At 37.0% G+C, this 21,862-nt stretch overlaps 1 protein-coding gene and 1 long non-coding RNA gene across 6 annotated transcripts in view; one reads left to right on the forward strand and one right to left on the reverse strand.

Annotated features, from left to right (window-relative positions):
* LRMDA (leucine rich melanocyte differentiation associated) overlaps nt 1-1,821 on the forward strand; it is a 1,047,682-nt gene extending 1,045,861 nt beyond the window's left edge. For all 5 annotated transcript variants that reach the window (XM_045437740.1, XM_045437735.1, XM_045437738.1 and 2 more), the window contains one exon: nt 1,467-1,821. The gene's annotated coding sequence lies outside the window, so the exon portion shown is untranslated. The remainder of the gene's footprint in view (nt 1-1,466) is intronic.
* On the reverse strand, nt 1,815-18,197 carry LOC123576647. The gene is made up of 2 exons (XR_006701521.1): nt 17,778-18,197; nt 1,815-2,304 (listed from the first exon to the last, which is right to left on the reverse strand). It is a non-coding gene; the product is annotated as an uncharacterized LOC123576647 (long non-coding RNA).
* Between the last annotated feature and the right edge of the window lie 3,665 nt (nt 18,198-21,862).

Genomic DNA, 21,862 nt, shown 5'->3' on the forward strand with positions numbered 1-21,862 from the left:
TGGTATCTTCCTCAGCACCTCTCAGAACCGAAATCCATAGCTTGTGAGATGGTCTTTTTGTGTCTTTGGCTATATTCCAGCACTGTTACAAGGAAAATAAGCACAATCATACCAGTAAGGTGGCTATCATTTCATTTAATGGAATGATACACAAGTAAAATGACTCCAGAAAGTCTTTGAAAGGCTGATTGCTCTTGATGCAATCGCATTTATTTTTGCTTCTTCTGTTTAGACCAGGTGTTCATTGGCTTGGATCTCTCAGTATTAGGTTAGATTGAGGGCAACGAAACTTCAAAGAGAATTCTTCCAAGTTATAGATACTACATAACTAGAGAGTCACTACTGTAAAAGTCTTTGGGGACTCAACATCCCTCAGGACCCAAGAAGAATCTGCTTTCTCAGTTCTAGACCATTTAAGTGGCCTCTGGCCTCCTGAGTCAACTTAGTCTTTGAATGACTTGCAATAAGGCAGGCAGGAATCCCTTTTGTAGGTTATGCAAGTTAAACAGTTATTGAGACAAATTTTGATCAAAATCCTCGAGGCCATTAATAACTAGAGGATATTAAATGTTTGCCTTTATCTCTCAAATTCATTAATAACCAGAGCTGAGTACCTTTTCACTGTTTGATCTACAGAACAGCATTGAGATGATGCTTTAAATTAGCTGCATTAAGTCCCACCCTGTTCTTTGTTTAGAAACACCAACACATGTTTTGTCCATGGCATATTACGGGCAGCCAGATTTCTGTGCAAGGGCAGCTAGACTAGTCCAATGTCATATTTAATCTAGCGGCACATATATCCTTGTCTTTATAAAAGGCTTTAACCCTGCCTCAAACAATAAAAAAGCACTTGTGAACTGACCACAGAATTTTTCCATCTTTATTTTTCTTACTTGTTTACTTTTCTTAATGTCAGAACCATTTGTATCATACACAGGAATGTCTCCCTCAATGCGAGCTTTGGAGGCAAAAAAATACTTTTGGAGTGAGTTATTGACCACATTGTTTCCTTCTCTTTGGGTTGTTTATTTTCTTCCAAAATGGTGTAATAACTTTAATTAAAATTAGCTTTAATTATAATTTACGTAAAGGCCATCACTATGATATATTCATCTTAATGATAGAATGAGTATGAGTTTTGTTTCTTTTAAAAAGGGATAATGATAATGAATCAGTGTTGGACTGTTTACAGTTATACTGTTTGTTAAGCAAGATTTGCTGTGCTACAGCTAGAATTTGGTCTGAATTCGTAGAGGAGGAAGCAATGTTGCATGCTAAAATCTATAAGAATTTCCCAAACCTTGTTTTTTAAAGTAGAAAATTAGAAGGTAATGAATTCAATCAAAGCTCAGAATTCTTACATGCCCCCAATTTCCCCTTGCTCCTTCTGCCTTATACCCTATTCCTCTGAGCTTTCTCTTAGGAGATCATGGTATCTGACATCCCTGTATCCTCTCTCCCAGGACACCGATCTGCCTTGAGTGCCCCTGCAATAGAAGGCCATCCCGGAGTCCTCTGTTGCCTCTGCAAAGTCAGGGCGGACTGTCTTTTTCCTAAGTAATGCAATTTTATAGAACAATTTGTTCCTTGGGGAATAATGTTTTAGATTGTGGGGAATCCTATTAAAAGTACAACTATTACAATAATTTGCTTTTACTTTTACCAGCCTTGCTCATAAACCCTCCATCTGTTTGTTGCTTTAAATAGAGGCACATTATAAGAGATTATCACTCGATCAGGCGACACGTCTGAGTGTTGTGCATTTTCACATATTCATGTATACTAAGGAATAAAAGAAAGCAAACCAGAGATTCCAGATGAAAGGGTTTTGCATTTGTTTTATTTTGTTTTGTTTCATTTTGTTTCATTGTGTGTGTGTGTGTGTGTGTGTGTGTGTGTGCGCGCGTTCCAGCAGAGATGTGTCTTGCACATCTTTAAGGAAAAATCTTTCTTGCTGCTCCTAAGAAATAACCTGGCTGTCTTTTTCTTCTTTGTTAATATGCAGATCAAAAACAATCCACAGGGCTCTTTTCATCAAAAGCAATAGCAGTGTTCAGTAGTTGCTACATAAAAGCAGCCTAAGTCAGATCTGAGTCACTACCTAATGCCAAGGGTGGACAACAGAGGGTCCATTGAGACTCTCCCATGGTATCTATCCATTGCAGCTGATCCAGTGTGACATTCACCATCTGCTTATCCCAATTCTGTTTCCAAGAAGCTTTGCTGAAGAAGGGTGTTTCTATTACTTGTTCTCCCTCTAACTTGTCCAAATACCGTGTGGTAAACTACCATGACTAGGACCTGGAAAGGAAAATGAGACCAGAGGAGCACAAAACATGCTGGTTACTTATTTGTAGGACAAACAGACCATCAGCCCATAGTGCAGTACTTCCAGTGCGTCAGTAAACACTTCAGGGATTTGAAGAAGATCAGAAAACACAGCCACTCTCCAAGAATACTGTCTTCCTATATGTTTACCTGTAATTTTCCAGCATTAGTAGTCCTCCTTTGGGGAACTGTAACGTTAATTTGTTACTCTGTGGATGAAGTAGGTAATGTTATGTTATTTGTACATATTAACATATTAGCATGTGTAAATTTTTCTAAAGCAGCACGGAATGTGGCCTGGAGAACATGCAACCTAGGACAAGGGAGTTCAGCTGAGAAACAAAAGAAGACATTTAAGTATGGAATGTGTCTGGGAGTGAGTTGCTAAAGTAGGGGTGATGTATATGGTAATAAATGAAATTATACCAAAGGAGAGCATGAGGCAGAGTGTGGAATTGGAAGTGTGGGCTCATTGTAGACAGGGATAAATCAGGAGCTGAGGAATAATGAGAAAGGAAGTGAATAGACAGGTTTGATTTTTTGTTTGTTTGGGTTTTTTTTTTTTTTTTTTTTTGCCAATTAGAAGGGTTGCTGATGTTCAGCCCTAGAGTGATATTTAGCAACATCTCCTCCTCAAAATGGAATCATCTTTGATATAAGTGAGGAGTGCCACTATTCAGTAATGTTTTACAGACTACTCTGCCCAAGACAATGGAACAGTGAAGAAAAGATGGATTACAAAGCCCTGTGGGCTTAAATAGCCATATGTGTGCTGACTGCCTATGGACAAAGATGACTATGGCATATGGTTAATATTCAACAAAAACCAGCATCCTAAGGTAAGTTCCCTTGCTGCTTGGACCAGCTGAAATATAAGGGAAACACTTGTTGTCTGGGCAGTTAGATCAAAGAGAGAAAATAGTTTCACGCTCTTGCCAAACCTTCATATGTTCATTAAGTTCAGGTAGGAGGTAGAGGGCTTTCTTGATGATACAACGCAAAAGTCAAGAGTTTTAAGGAAATCAATGAAGGCCTCTCCATGGGGCTGAAGATGCTGCAAGAGGAAGATGCTGGTAATAGGAGTTGACTGTCCCTAGGTTCAGGCAGTAAAGGGTAGCTCAACCTATAGGACAAGTGGATGACACTTAAGTTCAACTGGATAGCATCAATTAGCATGTAGAATAATCTGAAATAATTAATGTTTACATTTTTTCACATCAATTACCTTAAACCAACGTTTCCTCTTCCATGTTGGAATAATTCCTTCAGTCTTGGAAATAGGAATGGATTTGAAAGGTACTGGGAATAATTTCCTTTAAATACTACTTTTCAATTTGACTCCTTGTGATAAGAGGGACAAAAGTGGCTCATGGTGGGCTTTACCACAATATTTAGACTATTAAGTTATGGAGCTTTGAAATAGGTAAGAATTAATATACATTATCCATTCACAGAGGTTACTAAATCATAGTTTAATGATCCAGGCATACTTCATTTTATCGAGCTTTGCTTTATTGTGCTTTGCACATATAAATTGTGTTTTTTCCCAGTTGAAGGTTTGCAGCAACTCTGCGTCGAGCAAGTGTGTTGGCATGATTTCTTCCAATAGCATTTCCTCACTTTGTGTCTCTGTATCACATTTCAGTAATTCTCAGAATATTTCAAGCTTTTTTCATTATTACTATATTTACTGGGATGATCTGTGATCAGTGGTTATGGCTCGCTGAAAAGCTCAGATGATGGTGAGCACTTTTTAGCCATAAAGTATTTTTTTAATTAAGGTATTTATGTTTTTTTTTTAAGACATAATGATATTGCACACTTAATAGACTACAGTATGGCGTAAATATAATTTGCTTGCACTGGGAAATAAAAACTTTCATTTGACTTGCTTTATTGCGAGAGTCACTTTATTGTTGTGGCCTGGAACCAAACCTGCAAATCTCTGAAGTATGCTTATATTCACCTGCTCTGTTCTATCCTTAAAGCATCAAAGCCAACAAACCCAGATTCTATGCCGATGCCCTGTGCATTTTCCATACTTATAAGCTAGACAAGCATGTTTTCTAGAAATCCCCCTTTTCCTTTTTGCTTCCAACTGGTTTAATCTATTCTTATCTCTTTGATCATATATTCCTTTCCATATGTCTGACTTTAGTGTCACTTCTAATTTTGTCCATTCATTCTCATTTAGTTTTAGTAATCTTTCAGACATTCCTTGTGGCTTGACTATTTCTACCTTGGGCCTTTGCACTGCTACTCAGATCTTTACTTTCCTCAATCCTTTGATGTCCCCAGTTGCCTTGGGTAAGAAATTCCATTCCAGGTTGCTGTAATCCCAGCCCTGACTAGTTCACACCCCTTGGGGAAGATTGGGGTGGGGTGGGGATTGGACATCACTTGCTTGATGTATATTTAAAACTCCTTAGTTCTGTTAACACTCAACACTGGTTTAATTTCCAGCTAAAAATCCTAAACTGTGGCTTATAGCTGGCTTCATTACTGAAGGCTAAGTTTTATCTGTGATGGTTTCTCTTATCTTTGCATTTTACCTATTTAGCTATTAAAGCAATCCCCAGTGGTTTTTAGTTCTTCTCATGAAACCTATTTTCCTCTTCTGCACAGTTTGGCAGAAAGCAGGTAAGACTGCAGCCTTCTGTTCATCAATGCCTGTATATGAGAAGAATGGACCCCACATTTACCTTTCCTCCAATTATATAGCACCTAAAGAGAACCGAGAACTAGTGTGCATGTGGATATATATGTAACTCCTTCTTTTTATACAAATGGGTACATATACAATATCCTGTACCTTTTTTTTTTCACTTAACATCCCTTAAAGAACAAAGATGAATGATGTGATGGTTAATTTTATGTGTCCACTTCAGTGCCCATGGGATGCACATGTTAAACATTATTTCCGGTTTCACCATAAGGATGTTTCCAGATAAGATTAGCGTTGAACAGGGGTGGGGGAGGGGACTCAGTAATGTAGATTTCCCAATGTGGGTAGGTAGCATCCAATCCCTTGAGGACCTGAAGAAAACCAAAGGTGGAGAAAGGAATTTTCCCCTTTTTTCCTGCCTCACTGCTTGAGCTGAAAACTCATCTTATCTTCTCCCACCCTTGGACTGAGATTTACACCATTAGGTTTCCTGGTTCTCAGGCCTTTGGTTTCTGGCTGAAAAATGGCACTGATTTCCTGGGTCTCCAGCTTGCAGATGGTAGATAGTGAAACTTGTCAAACTCCATAATCTCATGAACCAATTCCTTATAATAAATGCCACATAATCCTGAAAAATATAGGCAGTATAATATTGCTAAAGGAAATGCTAAATCAAAAAAAGATATTATGATCTTGAGTGTATATATATATATATATATATATATATATATATACACACACACACATATATATACATATACCTATCAATAGCCCATATTGATAATGTGAAGAGAAATAATGTGAGAGTGATAATGTGACAATGTGAGAATAATGTGAAGAGAAAAATAAGCAATTTTAGTTGAAAATTTGTAGGCATTTATTATGCAGAGTGTTTCAAAAGTCTTAGTGAAGTTTTATGCTTTAATGACTCTGGAAATTTAAATGCTCCAGTTACAAATATATCACTTGATATATAATTATTTATATTACCCTTCTACTTATTTATTTTTGTGGGTTTGAAAAGTAAATTTTTAATTTTAACTGATTTTGGTGTAATAGTTTCTGAATGATGTTTTCTCAATGGCTCAGTGGCGGAAATCTACTTCGCCACCTAGGTCACTTGATCTGTCTCCATTAGACTTTTTCTTGTGGGGTCATGTTCAAACTGTCTGTCATGTGTTTATCAAAACCTCCTTCTTGGAAGATCTTGAGGCTAGGATTATAAACACTATTCTTTCAATTGCTGAGCAATAGCTGAGAAAAGTTTTTACAAAATTTGAAAATTGACTAGAGTGATGTGTAGCACAAGACAGTAGTTATATTGAATTTTAGTAAGAAACATAGCGGGGTACCTGGGTGGCTCAGTCAGTTGAGTGCTGACTTTGGCTCAGGTCATGATCTCGCACTCCATGAGTTCAAGCCCCACGTTGGGGTCTGTGCTGACAGCTTAGAGCCTGGAGCCTGCTTTGAATCCTGTGTCTCCCTCTCTCTCTGCCCCTCCCCACCTCTCAAAAATAAAATAAACATAAAAAAATTTTAAAAACTAAAAGAAGAAACGTCATTATTTTAAAATATAAATAACTTTTCAAATAGTGTTAATGTAAGTTAGTAGGACTTACACATCTGAAACAATATAAGCTTAAAACTGCATTAAGACTCAGCACTCCCTGAATAATCTAGATATGAAAACTTGGTTTTAATGTGTTAATAAATGTCTCTGTGAATCTATGGTTTACCTTTTAACTTTGTTATCTTTTGGGAGGAATAGTTACAATTTTGATGTGATCAAATTTCTTAATTTTTGCAATATATATGTGAGAGAGGTGTAGGACTGTGATATGTCCGTGGCCATTCTTCAGTACTTGAAATCATAGTTACTCTGTCAAATTGTCTTCTAAAAGCTATACATTCTTGTCCTGCATATTTAGGGGTTCACTCCATCTAGAATTTGTGGTGGTGTGATGCAGAGATAGAATTGGACTTTTTGAATACATGGCTGGCTTATTATTCCACTTCATCTTTTCTCTCCTTTTCGATGTCAACTCTGTCATGGCCAAATTTGCATATACACCTGGAATTACTTCTGGGCTTCCCATTTATTCAATGTGTGTAATTACCCTATTCTAATTGCTATAGCTGTGCAATTTCTTCTTCTTCCCCTCTTTCCTTCATTCCTGTCTTCTTTCCTTCCTCCTTACTTCCTTCCTTCAATCAACTTTATTAATTATATATATGATGTCCTGCAACAAAACACCAAGTATCTTCTTTATAAGTTTAAAGTTCAATGAATTATACCAAATACATTCGTATGATGACAATGCCAATCAAGATATGATTCATTCCTATCACCCCTGCAGGTTCCCTTATACTCCATTAAGGTCAGAACCCCTAACCCTACTCAACAACTAATTTACTTCTGTTACTATAAATTATTTTTCTTTTTCATGAATTGTATATAAATGGAGTCATACAGCATATGCTTATTTTGTGGCTGGGTTCATTTGCTCAGTATTATATTTCTGAGATTTATTCACATTGCTGCCTTTTACTACTGAATAGTATTCCCGTGTACGAAGATACCACAATTTTTTCTCCATATTCCTTTGTGGACATCTGCCTTTCTTTCAAGTTTTGGGGTAATAACTTTTCTTTTACTGTGGTAAAATACACATAACATTAAATTTACCATGGAACCATATTTAAGTGTATAAATCAGTGGCAGTATGTTCAGATATTGTACAGCCCTCACCAATCTCCATTTCGAAATTTTTTCCTCATTCTAAGTAGATGACTTAAACAACGACTCCCATTTCCCTCTCCTCCCAAACCCTAGTAAGTAACCTTTATTATACTTTCTGTGTCTGTATGAATTTGCCTATTTTAGGTTATATGTGGAATCACATAATATTTATCTTTCTGTGTCTGGCTTATTTCACTTAGCATGATGTTTTCCAAGTTGATCCATGTTGCAGCATGTAGCAGAATTTCATTTGTTTTTAAAGATGAATGATAATCCAGTGTATGTATATACCATGTTTTGTTTATCTACTCATCTTCATACATTTTGGGGTTGTTTCAGCTTCTTGGCAATTGTGAATAATGCCGCCCTGACCATGAGTGTACAAGTGTCTAAATCTCTGCTTTCAATGCTATTGGGTAGATTCCCAGGAGAGGGATTGCTGGATCATATGGTAATTCTATGTTTAACTTTTGGGGAATCCACCATACTGTTTTCCATAGCAGCCACACCATTTCCAACCACAATACACACGGGTTCCAATTTCTGGAATTTTTGTTTGTTTTTTGTTTTACAATATCCATTTAGTGGTGTGAAGTGGTGTCTTGTGGTTTTGATTTGCGTTTCCCTTATGATTCATGCTATTGAACATCTTTGCACATTCTTGTTGGCTATTTGAGTATCTTATTTGGAAAAAAAAATTATTCAAATCCTTTGCCCATTTTTTTGTTTTCATTCTTTTATTTGTTAAAGTATTTATTCAAATAATAGTTAACATATAGTGTATGCCAATACCACACTGTCTTAATTACTGCAGTTTGAAGTATTTTAAATAATGCTACTGTGAACATTCTTGTTCATGCACTTTTTTGGATATATTTTTATTAGTTTTGGGTGTATACTTAGCTGTATAATTTCCGGGTTATATGCTAGATGTGTTTTTTGGCTTTATCTAAAACCTCCATATTGTTTCCAAAGAGGTTATACCATTTCACACTCTCAACAGCAGTATATGCTCTACATACATGCCAACATTTAGTGTTATCAGTCTTTTAAAATTTTAGCCATATTTTAGCCATTATATTTTAATATAGTATTGGATTAAATCCAAACTTTTAAAACAAAATCCAAATTTTTTAAATAAGGAAAAAGGTTTACACATGCACACATTTTTTTCTAATTCTGATATTTACCATTTTTTTGTGTTCTTTCTTTGCAGAAATCTGAGTCTCCATTTAGAAACATTCTTTAGCATAAAGAACTTCCTATAACATTTCTTATGGTATGATTTGCTTATGATAAATTCTCTCAGCTTTTGTTTAGAAACGGCCTTATTTTACCTTCATTGTTGAAGGATATTTTCATTGGATATAGAATTATATGTTGACACTTTTTTTCTTTTATCACACTAAATATGTCATTTTACTGTACTCTGTCTTATTTCTGATCTGTAGTCATTCTAATGTTTGTCTTCTATATATAATATGGCTTTTTTTTCTGGTAGTTTTTAAGATTTTCTCTTCAACACTGGTTATTCAGCAATTTGATTATTATGTGCTGTGGTATGGTTTCTTTTTGCTTAGTCTGTGTAGGGCTTGTTGAGCTTCTCAAATCTGTGGGTTTCTAGTTTACATCAAAATTGGAAAGGTTTAGGTATGTGTTTTATTTTTAGAAATTCATTGTTTCCAGATTTTCACACTCCCCTAGCTTTAAAAAAGTTTCCTAACTTTAAAAAAGGTTTATTACCAGTAGTTTATGAGTTGTAAGTTTCCTGTTTTTTGTACCTGATGAATTTCATTATGTTTGTTTATAATTTTTCTTCTCCTCTCCTCATCCTCTGTTCTTTGTTCTAGTTCTCCTCTTCCTCTTTCTTTTTTATTGGTATTTTTTTTGCCAAGATGGCACTTGATTCTCTATGCTGTGGAATCTATCAGACAATTTCAAATTTATCTTTGTTAAGAGTCAGTATTACCAATTCCAGAGCACATTTTATGTTAATTTTCTGCCTATAATTGCTTCCCTAGGAATGGAGTGCAAATTTGAACTCTATATCTCTCATTGCACAGACTTGGATTTTCAGTTTAATATAGATTAGTCTTTTACCACATATATTTCAGAGTATTTATTGGGTCCCATGTTATGTCCTTCCAAGCTCTGAGCCTTACTCAGGAGCTCAAGTGTATTTGCTTAACAGCCTGGATCTTAAAACCTCCTCTCCTAGATATTTATCCTATATTTAAATCTGATGCCCCTGTGAGTCACTTGTCTTTTTATTTTAATACTCAGGTATTGCTTTGAGTTTTTTTTTTTTTTTGAAATTTTCAAGTTTGTGTGTGTGTGTGTGTGTACTCCAACACTTGATAATGTTTGTAGTGGTAGGACTTTGTTTCATGAGCTCTTTTACTGAAATTCTTACATGTGTTTGTTTTGAAATATGAATGGAAAACCAAGAATCACTAAATATTTGAATAAAATACGACATAAGATTTATTGTAACATATAAATAAAAGAAGGTTTCAAAGAAAATAGAGCTCTTTAAGAATAGAGAAAAAACATACAAAAAACCTATTATTAATATGCTCAGAGACATGGGAGCTGACCTATCATCCATCACATCACAGGATGCTATGAAAAAGGAGATTTGGGGCTTAAAAGTGATATATTAGTGATTAAAATATTATTGCCAAAACAAAACAAATATTGAGTGGAAGAATTAGGTAAAGGATTGAAAGAAAAAAATTCAGACTACCTTCATCCATGAAGTAAAATAGGAAGTAGAAACAAAAATATAGCAGAAAAGATAAATGACAGAGGAAAAATCTTAAGGGTCTAACAGTCAAGTATTAGAAGTCATAGAAAGAAACATATGTGGAAATGAATGACAAAATATTTAAAGAAATAATGGAATATAGTTTTTAATAGCGAAAAGATATAATAAATAACAAATGGAAAAGTCATGGTGAAATTTCAGAACTTTAATGATAAATAACTAAAAGCTTGCTAAGACTAAAAAAGTAAATCAGTTGAGTATGACACTTCTAAAGGAGTAACCTGCTATCATAATATTGAGTGCTAGACGATTGTAGAAAAATACTTTCAAAGTTCTGATGAAAATGATTTTTAACTTAGAATTCTATACTCTGTCAAAATGTAAAACAAATGTGAGATCAAAGTAAAGATATTTTCAGATATGAAAGAAATCTGTTTCTCAAATATTTTCTTTTTTTCTATCTCAGCAATAGAAAATAATTTTTACTTAGACTCACTCCAACTAAGCTTAAAAAAATACATTCTCTGCCTCCTTTGCAGCTATGGATGGCTATACAATTGCATTCTGCCAGTGATTTGTAGTGGATATGTTGTGAGGGGAGTTTCATGGAGATATCTTTAAAAGAAAGAGAATTTTCTTATTCTTCCAATGTGTAGATCTAGTAGCTGGAGCTCTAACATTTATTTTTGCTTCTTTGGCTGTCTTAAGAATGAAAGCCACAGATGGAGGACAGTGGAAAAGAAAGAGGAATTGAATCTTATTTTGGCATTCAGTTGGCCATATGATGATACTTTGGCAATTATCTGTAGTGGAAGTATTGTGATGGGAGCTACAAAGAACCATTTGGATTTAACTAAAAAGAGTTATCGAGGAAAAACAAGGAGGATATTTGTGCAAAAGACCTAAAGAAGGTAAAAATAAAAACTCCAAGAATAAAATAAAGGCCATTAGAAACTCCAGGGAAAATATAAAGCCTTTTAAAATAGCATTACTTTGTTCTATAATGAACTGTAGTTACACAAGCAAAATCACTTAAATAATAATAAGGGCCTTTATGAGGGAAGTTTTCTTCCAGAAATTATCACTGTTTGCTTCTGCTGGGAATCTTTATTCAGATTATGAAAATTACTAAACAATTAAATTTCTTCAGGGTGTTTAAATGTTGGCCTGTTTTCCTGAATTTACCTGATATGTGGTGAGTCCTCCATAGGCACACTCTCATTTAGCTTGGGAATGTTTATTATACATATGACTATCATTTATATTGTACTGATTCTGATACTTTCTTCAGGAATTCCAAATACAGCATCTTGTAAATATCTCAATAATACTAAAAATAAGCCTTTATTTTGCTTGTTTGTCTAATTGCTGTCATTTCTACTAGACTGATTCATTGATCATAGAAATAGTATTTTTCAGTTTTATATTTCCAGAACTTAGCCCTAGCATCAGGCACATCAGAAATTTTCACATTTATTAAATGAATTAACATGGAAAAACTTTATCTCATTATGAGAACATGTTACTTTTGGGCTATTTCCTCAAGGAGGGAGAAAAAGAAAACATGAGAAAAGAGGTGATTAAAGGGGAAAGGAGAATACTGAACACATTTAATAGATGTCCCTTCTCCAAAGCACTTAAGCAGCAGCAAGCATACCCTCAGAGGATGTCTGATGATATTTCAAAGCTTCCCTTCACAGATCACCTTGCAATCCCAGGTCACAAGGTGGGAACTGCCAGCAGTCCTGGTATTAAACTACAGCACCAGCTTCCAGTCCTCCTTTAAGTGAGGTGGCTTGCGATGGACTAGCCTAGGGTAACTGTGCCAACTTACAGCTGCCCTGTCCCTGTCTTCCTGCCAAATGGACTCAGACTTCAAGTGAGTAGTTTCACAAGCCTGCAAGGAATGGATATTTATAGAGACAAGTTATGTTGTGGTCATATTCACATAGCATCACCATCAACTCAGCATCCAGGCAAAACCCAGAACCATATCTTCTGTGAACAATTGGTTTATTGAGTGCAGGATTCTAGGAAGACAGGCACATGGGAAAAATGAGGAGTAGGTAGGTCTGACCAAATCAGCCAAATAAAAGCATGTAACTCTTTTTTTCACATGGGGCCTTTGTCAGAGGCATTTGACATATAGTGGAAAGAGAGTGCATGTTAGAATTAATGGACCTTATCCTTGGTTCAGTTTCTGCACTTACTGGCTTTGTGTCCTTGAGCAAGTCCCTTTCTATCTCTGGGCCCTGTTTCCTCATTTGGAAAATGTCAGCTTCATTGAGTTATATGAGTTATATTGAGCATTATAAATAAATAATGGATGTGAGCATCCTTTGTAAAATGTAAACTATATTGCTCTTTCTCAAACTGGGAGATGCCTCAAGGCTGTTCAGCATATTGTGTTCAACTTATATGTAAAGAATGCTAAAGAGAAATATTACCAAATCAGGAAGAATTGCTTTTGTTAATAAACAGTATGAGAAAAAAATTGCTGATACTTAACATTCTTCTTTATTAATCTAGTCAATTTTTATTGAGCATATCATCACCATCATCAAAAATATTTGAGTGTCTACCATTCATTTATTTGGTAGACATTTGTCAAGTGCTCAAGTGCAAAACACTAAGTTAGCCCCCATGAGTGAACTAGTAAGGAAAAAGAAGAAGAGAATCCAAATTTACAATTAGTTATAATAATTCAAGGCTGTGCTGGTGCATAAGTGTTATGTGAGTAATTTCTAGAATCATAGAATATCACCCCTGGATATCTCTATGATACCTCATCCCATTTAACTCTTCCCTAGTGCATGAATTCTGTCTATACTCTGATAACTAAGAACTCACTCTGGGCGGGGCGGGGGAGGGGAGGACATTCTATTTCAATTAGATCTAGTTGTTAGAAAACTCTTCTTTATAGTTACCATTTGGACCTCTTAAAGCCACACAGCTAGCTTCTTCATCCACATGATTGCCACTTGGATATTTTAGGTGGACTTCATGCCTCCTCTGGTGCCTTCTTTGTCCAGGAGATAGAATCCATTCTTAAGATCCCATGGTCCCTTCCTCTCACCATCCTTCTTTGTCACTTATGGGTCTGCCCAGGTTTTCCTGTGTCCTTTTCAATGTATCACATCCAACCTGGCTTCAGAATTCCAGGAGTGGTTCCCACAGGGCATAACAGAATGAGACGCTAGGCTGTATGTTTAAGGCTCTCACTGACATTTACAATCCTAGAGATTATTAGCAAACTATCATTCTCTTTACATGTAGTATATCTCTATGTGTAGCTACACACTCTCATTGTATATTTGTGAAGTTTGTTCTTTAGAACCAAGTTCACAACTTCATAATTATATTTACTACATTTTATTTTTTGATGTCATAAACTCCTACCTCTAATATAAGTAATTCTCAATACAGTACAGTCCCCACTAGGATCATGAGGAGAATTATTCAAGGGTCAATGCATAGTTTATAAGTCATGCATTGACTCTGATAATTTACCTGTGATTCACTTTGAATGACTTCCCACAGTTATATTTATAATGTCATTGTTCTCCAGCTTCCCACAGAAGTTGGCTGAGGAAAAAACCATATGATTTACCCACAATCTTACTAAAATTTTGAATAACCCTTCCCTCCAAGAGTCAAAAAACAGTAAAAAGTAGACATAGGAGTCAGGGATAGGGATATCAGTTTTTGTTGTTGATAAATTAAATTCAAATATATGGCATGGCACATGACAGGATTGTACAGCCTGTTTGCCAGTTGCACAATAGAAGTGCTCTCCTCTCATGAGCTTACCTGAATCTGGGCAACTGGAATAAAATGTAAAATCAGTGTCCTATAGGCAAGCAAATGGGCAGCACACAAAGAGAGCCCAGAGAGATAGATCTTCACACAAGAGGGCCAGAGTCCAACTTCTCACATCAGGTTCATGCCTCCCATGGGGTGAGTAGAGGTGCTACTTCCAAAGAGTGACCTAGTCCATTTTCTGAGCCAAAGAGGCATACTGAATAAAGGAGAGGATGATTCCCAAACAAGTCTTTGCATTCACAAATAGGTGCTGAGTGCCATTGCCCCTGTCAGCTGCAGGATGAGCTGGCTTGTATAGGTGCAGATACTTCTTCCATGGTGACTACCTGTCCATACACAAGGTCCTGTGACCAAACTTGTTTGTCCCTAGCCTTGTGCATTTTTTTGTCTGAGGAGCTGATAGTCCAAATGTCAGCCTGGGAACTACTCACATCCTTCCCACCACACCACTGCCTCTCCTTGGAATTTCACACTCTACAAGGGCTGGTGTTACTTGATGTTAGACACCTGGATGTGGAGGGAAAGGTCAGCATTATGGGTTTGCTTTTCTCTCCCTGAAGTCCCTGTCCTCCCAGCTCTGCTGCCCTGGGTGTGAGCTGAGAGGAGTAAACTGCTGGCCAGAGAAGATGAGCATTGCTGCTGACAGGCCCCTTAATCCCACTCCCGAGTGGGAGGGTTTAGAGTTACATGTTTATATTCCTTTTTCTCCTGATTTCCTTTTTATCCTTAAGACAAGGCCTAGAGAGTCCCCCACTTTAACTGTTACCCTTAAGATCATCTTCTTGTCTTTTCTTTCTGGGTAGAAGCAACTCTCTGATCTTGAAAAAGTTATCTGGAAGTTCATTCAATCTCTTGTTCCAACCTAGAACAATTAAAACATACAGAACCTCTTTTATAATCTCCCTGCCTTAGCTGTGTGTTCCTACTTCTCCTTTACCTTCTAGAAGTTAGTTGTTACCACCCCATACAAACATGGCTCCTAGGTCCTTTTGCTTCTATGTGTGGTTGTTGAGGATAAGCCAGGTCATAGAAGCACATTTACAGTATTTGGAAGATAAATTTGTGCTAATTATCTGAACCCTCTCCATTTTCTTGTTCTACATATATATATTTTTTATTTTTAGAGGAAGAGAGTGGGGGAGGGGCAGAAAGAGGCAGGGCAGAGGACCCAAAGAGGGCTCTGTGCTGAGAGCAGACCGCCCAATGCAGGGCTCAAACTCACAAACCATGAGATCATGACCCGAGCAGCAGTAGGACTTAGCTGACTGAACCACCCAGGCACCCCTCCATTTTTTTGTTCTAATAATACCTTTATTCTTTTTAAGTAATTCCATAACCATTATCTCATTTAGGCTTTTGAAGGATCTCATGAATGAGGCAAATTATCATTCTGTCTTCCCATTCTACATCTGGGGATAGAGGCACAAAATGGTGGTCATTAGCTCAAGGCTTAGAAGAGAGTTAGGGGCAGAAGTGGAATCAGACACCACACCTGACCCCCAGGCAACACACCTTGTCTGTCTGTCTGCACAGGCTTTGTAAGACTAGGACTCTTGTATGGCTGACAAGATGCTGCCCCACAAAAAGCCACCCCCATTAGCTCTAGTTTAATGCCCCGCTTTGGCACAGCTTCTTGAGAACACCCATCCTCTGAGTAAATTGAAAGATTTATTTATTGTGGGGGAAAACAAAAAAAAGTCGGTGACAGATAATAACTACACTTATGGTGGTGAGCATTGCATAATATATAGAAATGTCAAATCACTATGTTGTATACCTGAAGCTAATATAACATTGTGGGTCAACTCTACTTGAATAATAACAATTGAGAAAGAATCACAGAAGACTTGGGTGACATTTTGGTGGCAAAAGCCAGAGTTTAAGCACAGTGGAAACTGATGGGAAATGAAGCAGTTTAATGATACAGTTTAACTCTGTGCAACTTGTTTGGAGTGTTATAACAGCTCAGAAGGACTAAAGGAAAGAGAAAACACTCATTTTGTTCTTGTAGAAGTCCAGTGAAAGAACTTCTTTGCTATCTGTTAAAGCCGCGGGGAGCAGGGGGGGGCGGGGGGTAGTTTTTGGATGGACGAGAAACAGTGCTTCCTCATTTACATATTTGTCCAAGTTATGTTAATGAGAAGAGTAAATTACAGACATACATCCATACAGAGCTTGCAACACTGTGAAGGTTTGTCTTTAAGACCCATATTTTTGCCCCTCTATCCTTCATTAAAATGAAAGCATTACTAAAAAGAAGAAAAAAAGCAATAGACAACTAAAACCTCCCACTCAGGAAGCCTCTATAATTTTGGAAAACTCATATGCCAAATTATTCCACTTTAATGAATAGAGAAAAAATGCAAAAGAATGCATGTGTATAGATGACCTGAGTGCATCCACCCATCTCCCAAAGCAGCACATTTCCAAAGGGCAGAGATAGCCTCACGCCATGCCTCTTTTCTTTAGTTTCCTCACAATGCATCATTCTCTTAGGAGATGTGCCCATGTTTTCTGTCTCCCACATTGTTTTCAAACCTGGTCACCACTGCATGCATTTCTAAATGACAAGGCAACTGGGTCTAAACTTTGATATGTTGAGAGAAAACCCAAACTGACAGGTGGAGGAGGCAGAAAGAGGAAGGCACTGCCCATTCCTCCCTCATCCCAAATGTCATCCCTTCCTTGCCCAGGCTAAGTAGGCAATCCTGATGAAGAAACGAGCAGACACTTGAAAGTTTCTGACAGGTGTCATGGGCGCAGGCACTGAGGCCCAGGAGTGATGGAGCTTGACGTGACAGTGGCAGAGCGATCGAGGCTGGCTCCAGGACATGCAGAGTTTGGTGTGTGTCAATTCCAATTCTTGTCATAACCCGACTCAAGAATGGTAACTACAAATGGACAGAGCCAGTGGGAAGTGTTCAGAAAACTTAAAAACATTCCTTCCTGACCAAATGATGTTGCCAAGCTGCAAAAGTATAGGATCAGCCACCCCAAGTAGGTGCACTCTGGCTAGAGAGGGTTAGGAGGTTCCATGAGCTTTTGCTTGCTCTCTTTCTGTTTTCTGCACTGCCCTCCAAAGAAGGGCTTTCAATCCTCTCGTTCTTTCCTGCATTTCCGTGTGTGATTTTTGTGCTGCCATAATTTTCCCCCACCAATAACTTCTGACGACTCTAATTCCTTTAATATAATGATCTTTGCAGCAGATCCTGTAGAATCTAAATATTTGGCAAACCTGCTCTTATGACCCGGCTGCAGAGTGATTTATAATGGGAGAGGAGAGCTAGCTTCTCCATAACACTGTGCAAATAGTTTCATAAATATTCCTCTGTTGCATTATTTTGAAATATTACTTCTTTTAACAGTCTGCCAAAGCCAAATATTTCTGCTAAATAAAAATCCATGGCTAGTCCTCTCACCCAGCCAAAGTAACAGGTGGTAACCAAGCTCACCTGGTGAGAGAGCCCGGCTTGATTAACTCCAGCCCAGAAGTGATGGTTAACTGGCATTAAGGCATGATGGATGGCAGCAGATGTGTGTATAATCTTTAGCCTGGCTTTCCAGCCTGCTAACAGAGAATGTATTTATTTAATGGTTCTTAACTCAATACATTGGCTGTCATTAAACATTTTTAAGTAACATAAGGACTTTATAAGTACGTTCATTTTTTAAAAATCCAACAAATAATTATCTGATAAAAAGTCAGTGGCACATATAGACTCTGAATCTGGTTTCCACTGAAAATCCCTTGAAGCCTCAGGCACAGTGATAAATCAACTGTGGTGTGACTGCCTCTACAAATGCCAACAGGCAATGCTGAAGTGGAAAGAGAATTCTAGTGTCACAGTGACACAGTAGAGCCTGAAATTTGAGAATAGCAGGGGCTCTGGGTAGATGTTTTAATTGCAACCTGCACTGTGGAGTGCCAAGGTAAGTTTGGGCCACGTGTGCCGGTACATCTCAGCTTCAGCCACTTTCTGCTCTGGCTTTGTGCTTGCTGACTGGAGATGACCCTTATAGCAGAATATCTCCTTCGGGGGGGCCTGCTTGAAAGCAGTGATGGTCATTCAGCTTGTGTCATGACCCACAGGCCTTTCTTGTGTACACATCACTTCTGGAATCTCATCGTCTTCCATGATTTCAGCTCTCATCTCTACAATGTTTACTCCTAGGTATGCCTTTCTACCTGGTTCTGTCTTCCAGCCTCTTACCTAGCATCTCCGTACTGACGATAACCCCTGATGTGCATACATCCGAGGTTGAAGAAACCTGCTTGCACCTACCAGTTATGTTCTCTGCTGGTTCTCTGCTCTGCTGGTGGTTCTGCCATTCTGCCATAGGCCCAGATTCTAAATCTCAGTGAAACTTTAAATTGTCCTCTTCCTTTGCTCCCTGTAGTCAAGCAGTCATCCAGACCTGTCAGTTTTCTTACATAAAACTCCCTCCATCTGCCCTGCATTTTGATTTTTGAAATGTTATTATAGATTTTTTTAATTATGTATTTTCATCATGAAGTATGGCAAAACATAAAGAAAAGCACAACCTGGGGCACCTGAGTGGCTCAGTCGGTTAAGTGTCTGACTCTTAATCTCAGCTCAGGTTATGATCTCAAGGTTTCTGAGTTTGAGCCCCACATCAGGCTCTGAGCTTACAGCATGGAGCCTGCTTGGAATTCTCTCTCCCTCTCTCTGCCCCTACCCCAATCGTGCTCTCTCTTCTTAAAATAAATAAACTTTTTTTTAAAAGAAAAACACAACCAAAACAAAAAAATTAAAAGTAATATTCAAAATTATACTGACCATAAATAGCTCATAAAACTAGATAACATTCTTCTAGACTGCTCTTAATACACATATATGCATGAATGGATACCCATGTTATTTTACCCATGTTATTTAATAAAATGTTAAACATAATTGTATTTGATTTTAAGAGGACAAAAGAAAAATAATTAAAAATAAGGGAATTGCTTAACTTCAGCTGCTTCTTAACCACAAGAGATATAAATGCCTAAATTATGTAAGGCTAAAAAAAATATGAACTTCCAACTTCAAGAGATTGTCAAAGTACTATACTTCTTAAAATTCCCCTTCCATTTTAATCAGTAGTAATCAAAATCACACTGTGGAAGTAAGTGGTCACCCTTTTATACTTCCTTTCAAGATTCCTACCCCCACCTCCCAAATTTACTTGCTAAGAGTTATAACATTTATATTCTGTAATCAAATGTACAGAATATAGTCCTCTTAGTTCTTTATTTGGATTAATTTATTGCTCACGAGCAATCTTTTCTCTGGAGCTTCTACATTTCTGAGTGTTTTGGTTTTGATTCCTCCTGCTTGGTTAGATTTGATTGTGGAGTACTTTCCTCAAGAAAGAACTTTTATGCTGCATTCTCTGAGTTCTTTGTGTGCCAAATCACACTCTCATCTCATTCCATCAACAAGATTTAGCCATGGTAGTACTGGCTTCTGACATTGAATACCCCATGCTCCTTTTACAAGTTACCTTTCTTTTTCATTAGGCTGAATTTAATCATTGGGTGATTATATTCCCATCCCCCACTGCCATCAAAGAAGGGAAGGGAAGGGAAGGGAAGGGGAAAGGGAAGGGGAAAGGGAAAGGGAAAGGGAAATGGGAAAGGGAAGGGGAAGAAAGAAAGGAACAGGGAAAGGAAAAGGACTAAAGCACCTAAAAGGTGCTGGCTATATGCTGAATTTCTGTCACATGTAAAAATGTCTTCACTTTACTCCTCTACTTAAATGTTTTTTAGAATTTTCCACTCATTATTTTCTCAATATGCTGTTAATTTTAGTTTCTATTTTATATTTGAAAAATGATGTTTATGGGATTCTTTTTATATTATCATATCATTACTAGTGTTATTTCGTTGTAAACATAATACGTTTTTTGGTACTTTTAAACTTTTGGAAATTTATTGGGGACTTCCACATGGTCTAATATATGGGCAAGATTTGCAAATAGTCTATACCTTGAAAAGAAGGTACTTTCAGCGTATGAAGCTCAAAATATATCAATTAGTATAACTTTTTAATTATGTTATTTGTGTCTTCTGTTTCGTTATAATGACAGATAAGTTAAAATCTTAGACTAGCATACTTTTGCTTATAGATATAACTATCAATGTGATTTCTGAATGTGAATGTTCTATTATTGAATGCATATAATCACAACAGTTATGTATTCATTCTATATTATACTCTTTAGCCTGGTAAGGTAACATCATTTAGAATTATTTAAGGATTTGGGGCTGAATTCAATATGATATATTATTAAGTTTACTAATTCATTTTTTTGTATTTCATTTTCTTTGTTTATATTTGTGTTTCTCCTCCCACATCTTCTGAGTCACTATGTTTTAGGTATGTCTCCTATACAGAACATAGAGTTGTCTTGCTTTTATTTTCCCCTCTCAATATTTATATACAAACATTTTATGATGAAAATTAACGTTTAGCAAAGTTGAAAGACTTTTAGATAAGTTTCCACAGGTTTTGTTTTTTTAATCCAACCTGAAATTCTTCATGTGTGTTTCTGTGATGGTCAGCTCTGTCAACTTGTCTAGGCTTTAGTACCGACTTATTTCATCATACCCTAGTCTAGGTTGCTATCAAGGTATTTAGCAGATGTGATTGACATCTATAGTCAATTGACTTTAAGTAAAGGATTATCTATCCTTAATTTTATGGCTGGGCCTGATCCAATCAGTTCAAAGTTCTTAAAAGCAAGAAACCTGAGGAAAATCTCAGTGCACCTGTGCACTGCAGCATTCGCTCTTGCCTGCAAGTCTCAAGCCTGCCTTTACTGATGGCCCATACTACAGATTTTTAATTTGCCTAGCCAACCCCACCATCTCATAAACTAATTATCTGCCATAAATCTCTTTATATATATAATCACTGGTTGTATTTCTCTGTTGAAACCCTGACTGATAAAGTGTCCTAAAATGGGTAATAAATACATTAGCTTATTTTTCTTTCTTTCTCCTCCTCCTCTTCTACTATATTATTTTATTCTATTTCTTTTTTCTTTTTTCTTTTTTTTTTTTTGAGGGAGAGAGTGAGAGAGAGAAAGAGAGCAGGGGAGGGGCAGAGAGAGAGGGAGAGAGAGAATTCCAAGCAGCCTTCACATTGTCAACACAGAGCCTGTTGTGGAGCTTGAACTCAAAAACCATGAGTTCATGACCTGAGCTGAAACCAAGAGCTGGTCGTTTAACTGACTGAGCCACCAGGTGCCCCTATTTTATTCTATTCCTATCCTTCCTAGTCTTATTAAAGTTTAGTGTGTGTGTGTGTGTGTGCGTGTTGAAATGTTGCATCTGCTGATGTCTGGAAACAATGATTAGAGAGTTATGAGCAATAATCCTTCAAAGATAGTGCACATGGACAAAGCGAGCCAAGAAAATATGGAGTAGCTGCATGGTGTGTACAGTCCTATACTTCTCTGTGGCTTGCTACATTCAGCCCTTGTTTCCCGGTGGTTTGAAATATTTCCATGTTCATAAATATCATACATG

Source organism: Leopardus geoffroyi, chromosome D2 (assembly GCF_018350155.1).
Source record: "Leopardus geoffroyi isolate Oge1 chromosome D2, O.geoffroyi_Oge1_pat1.0, whole genome shotgun sequence".
Lineage (NCBI taxonomy): Eukaryota > Metazoa > Chordata > Mammalia > Carnivora > Felidae > Leopardus > Leopardus geoffroyi.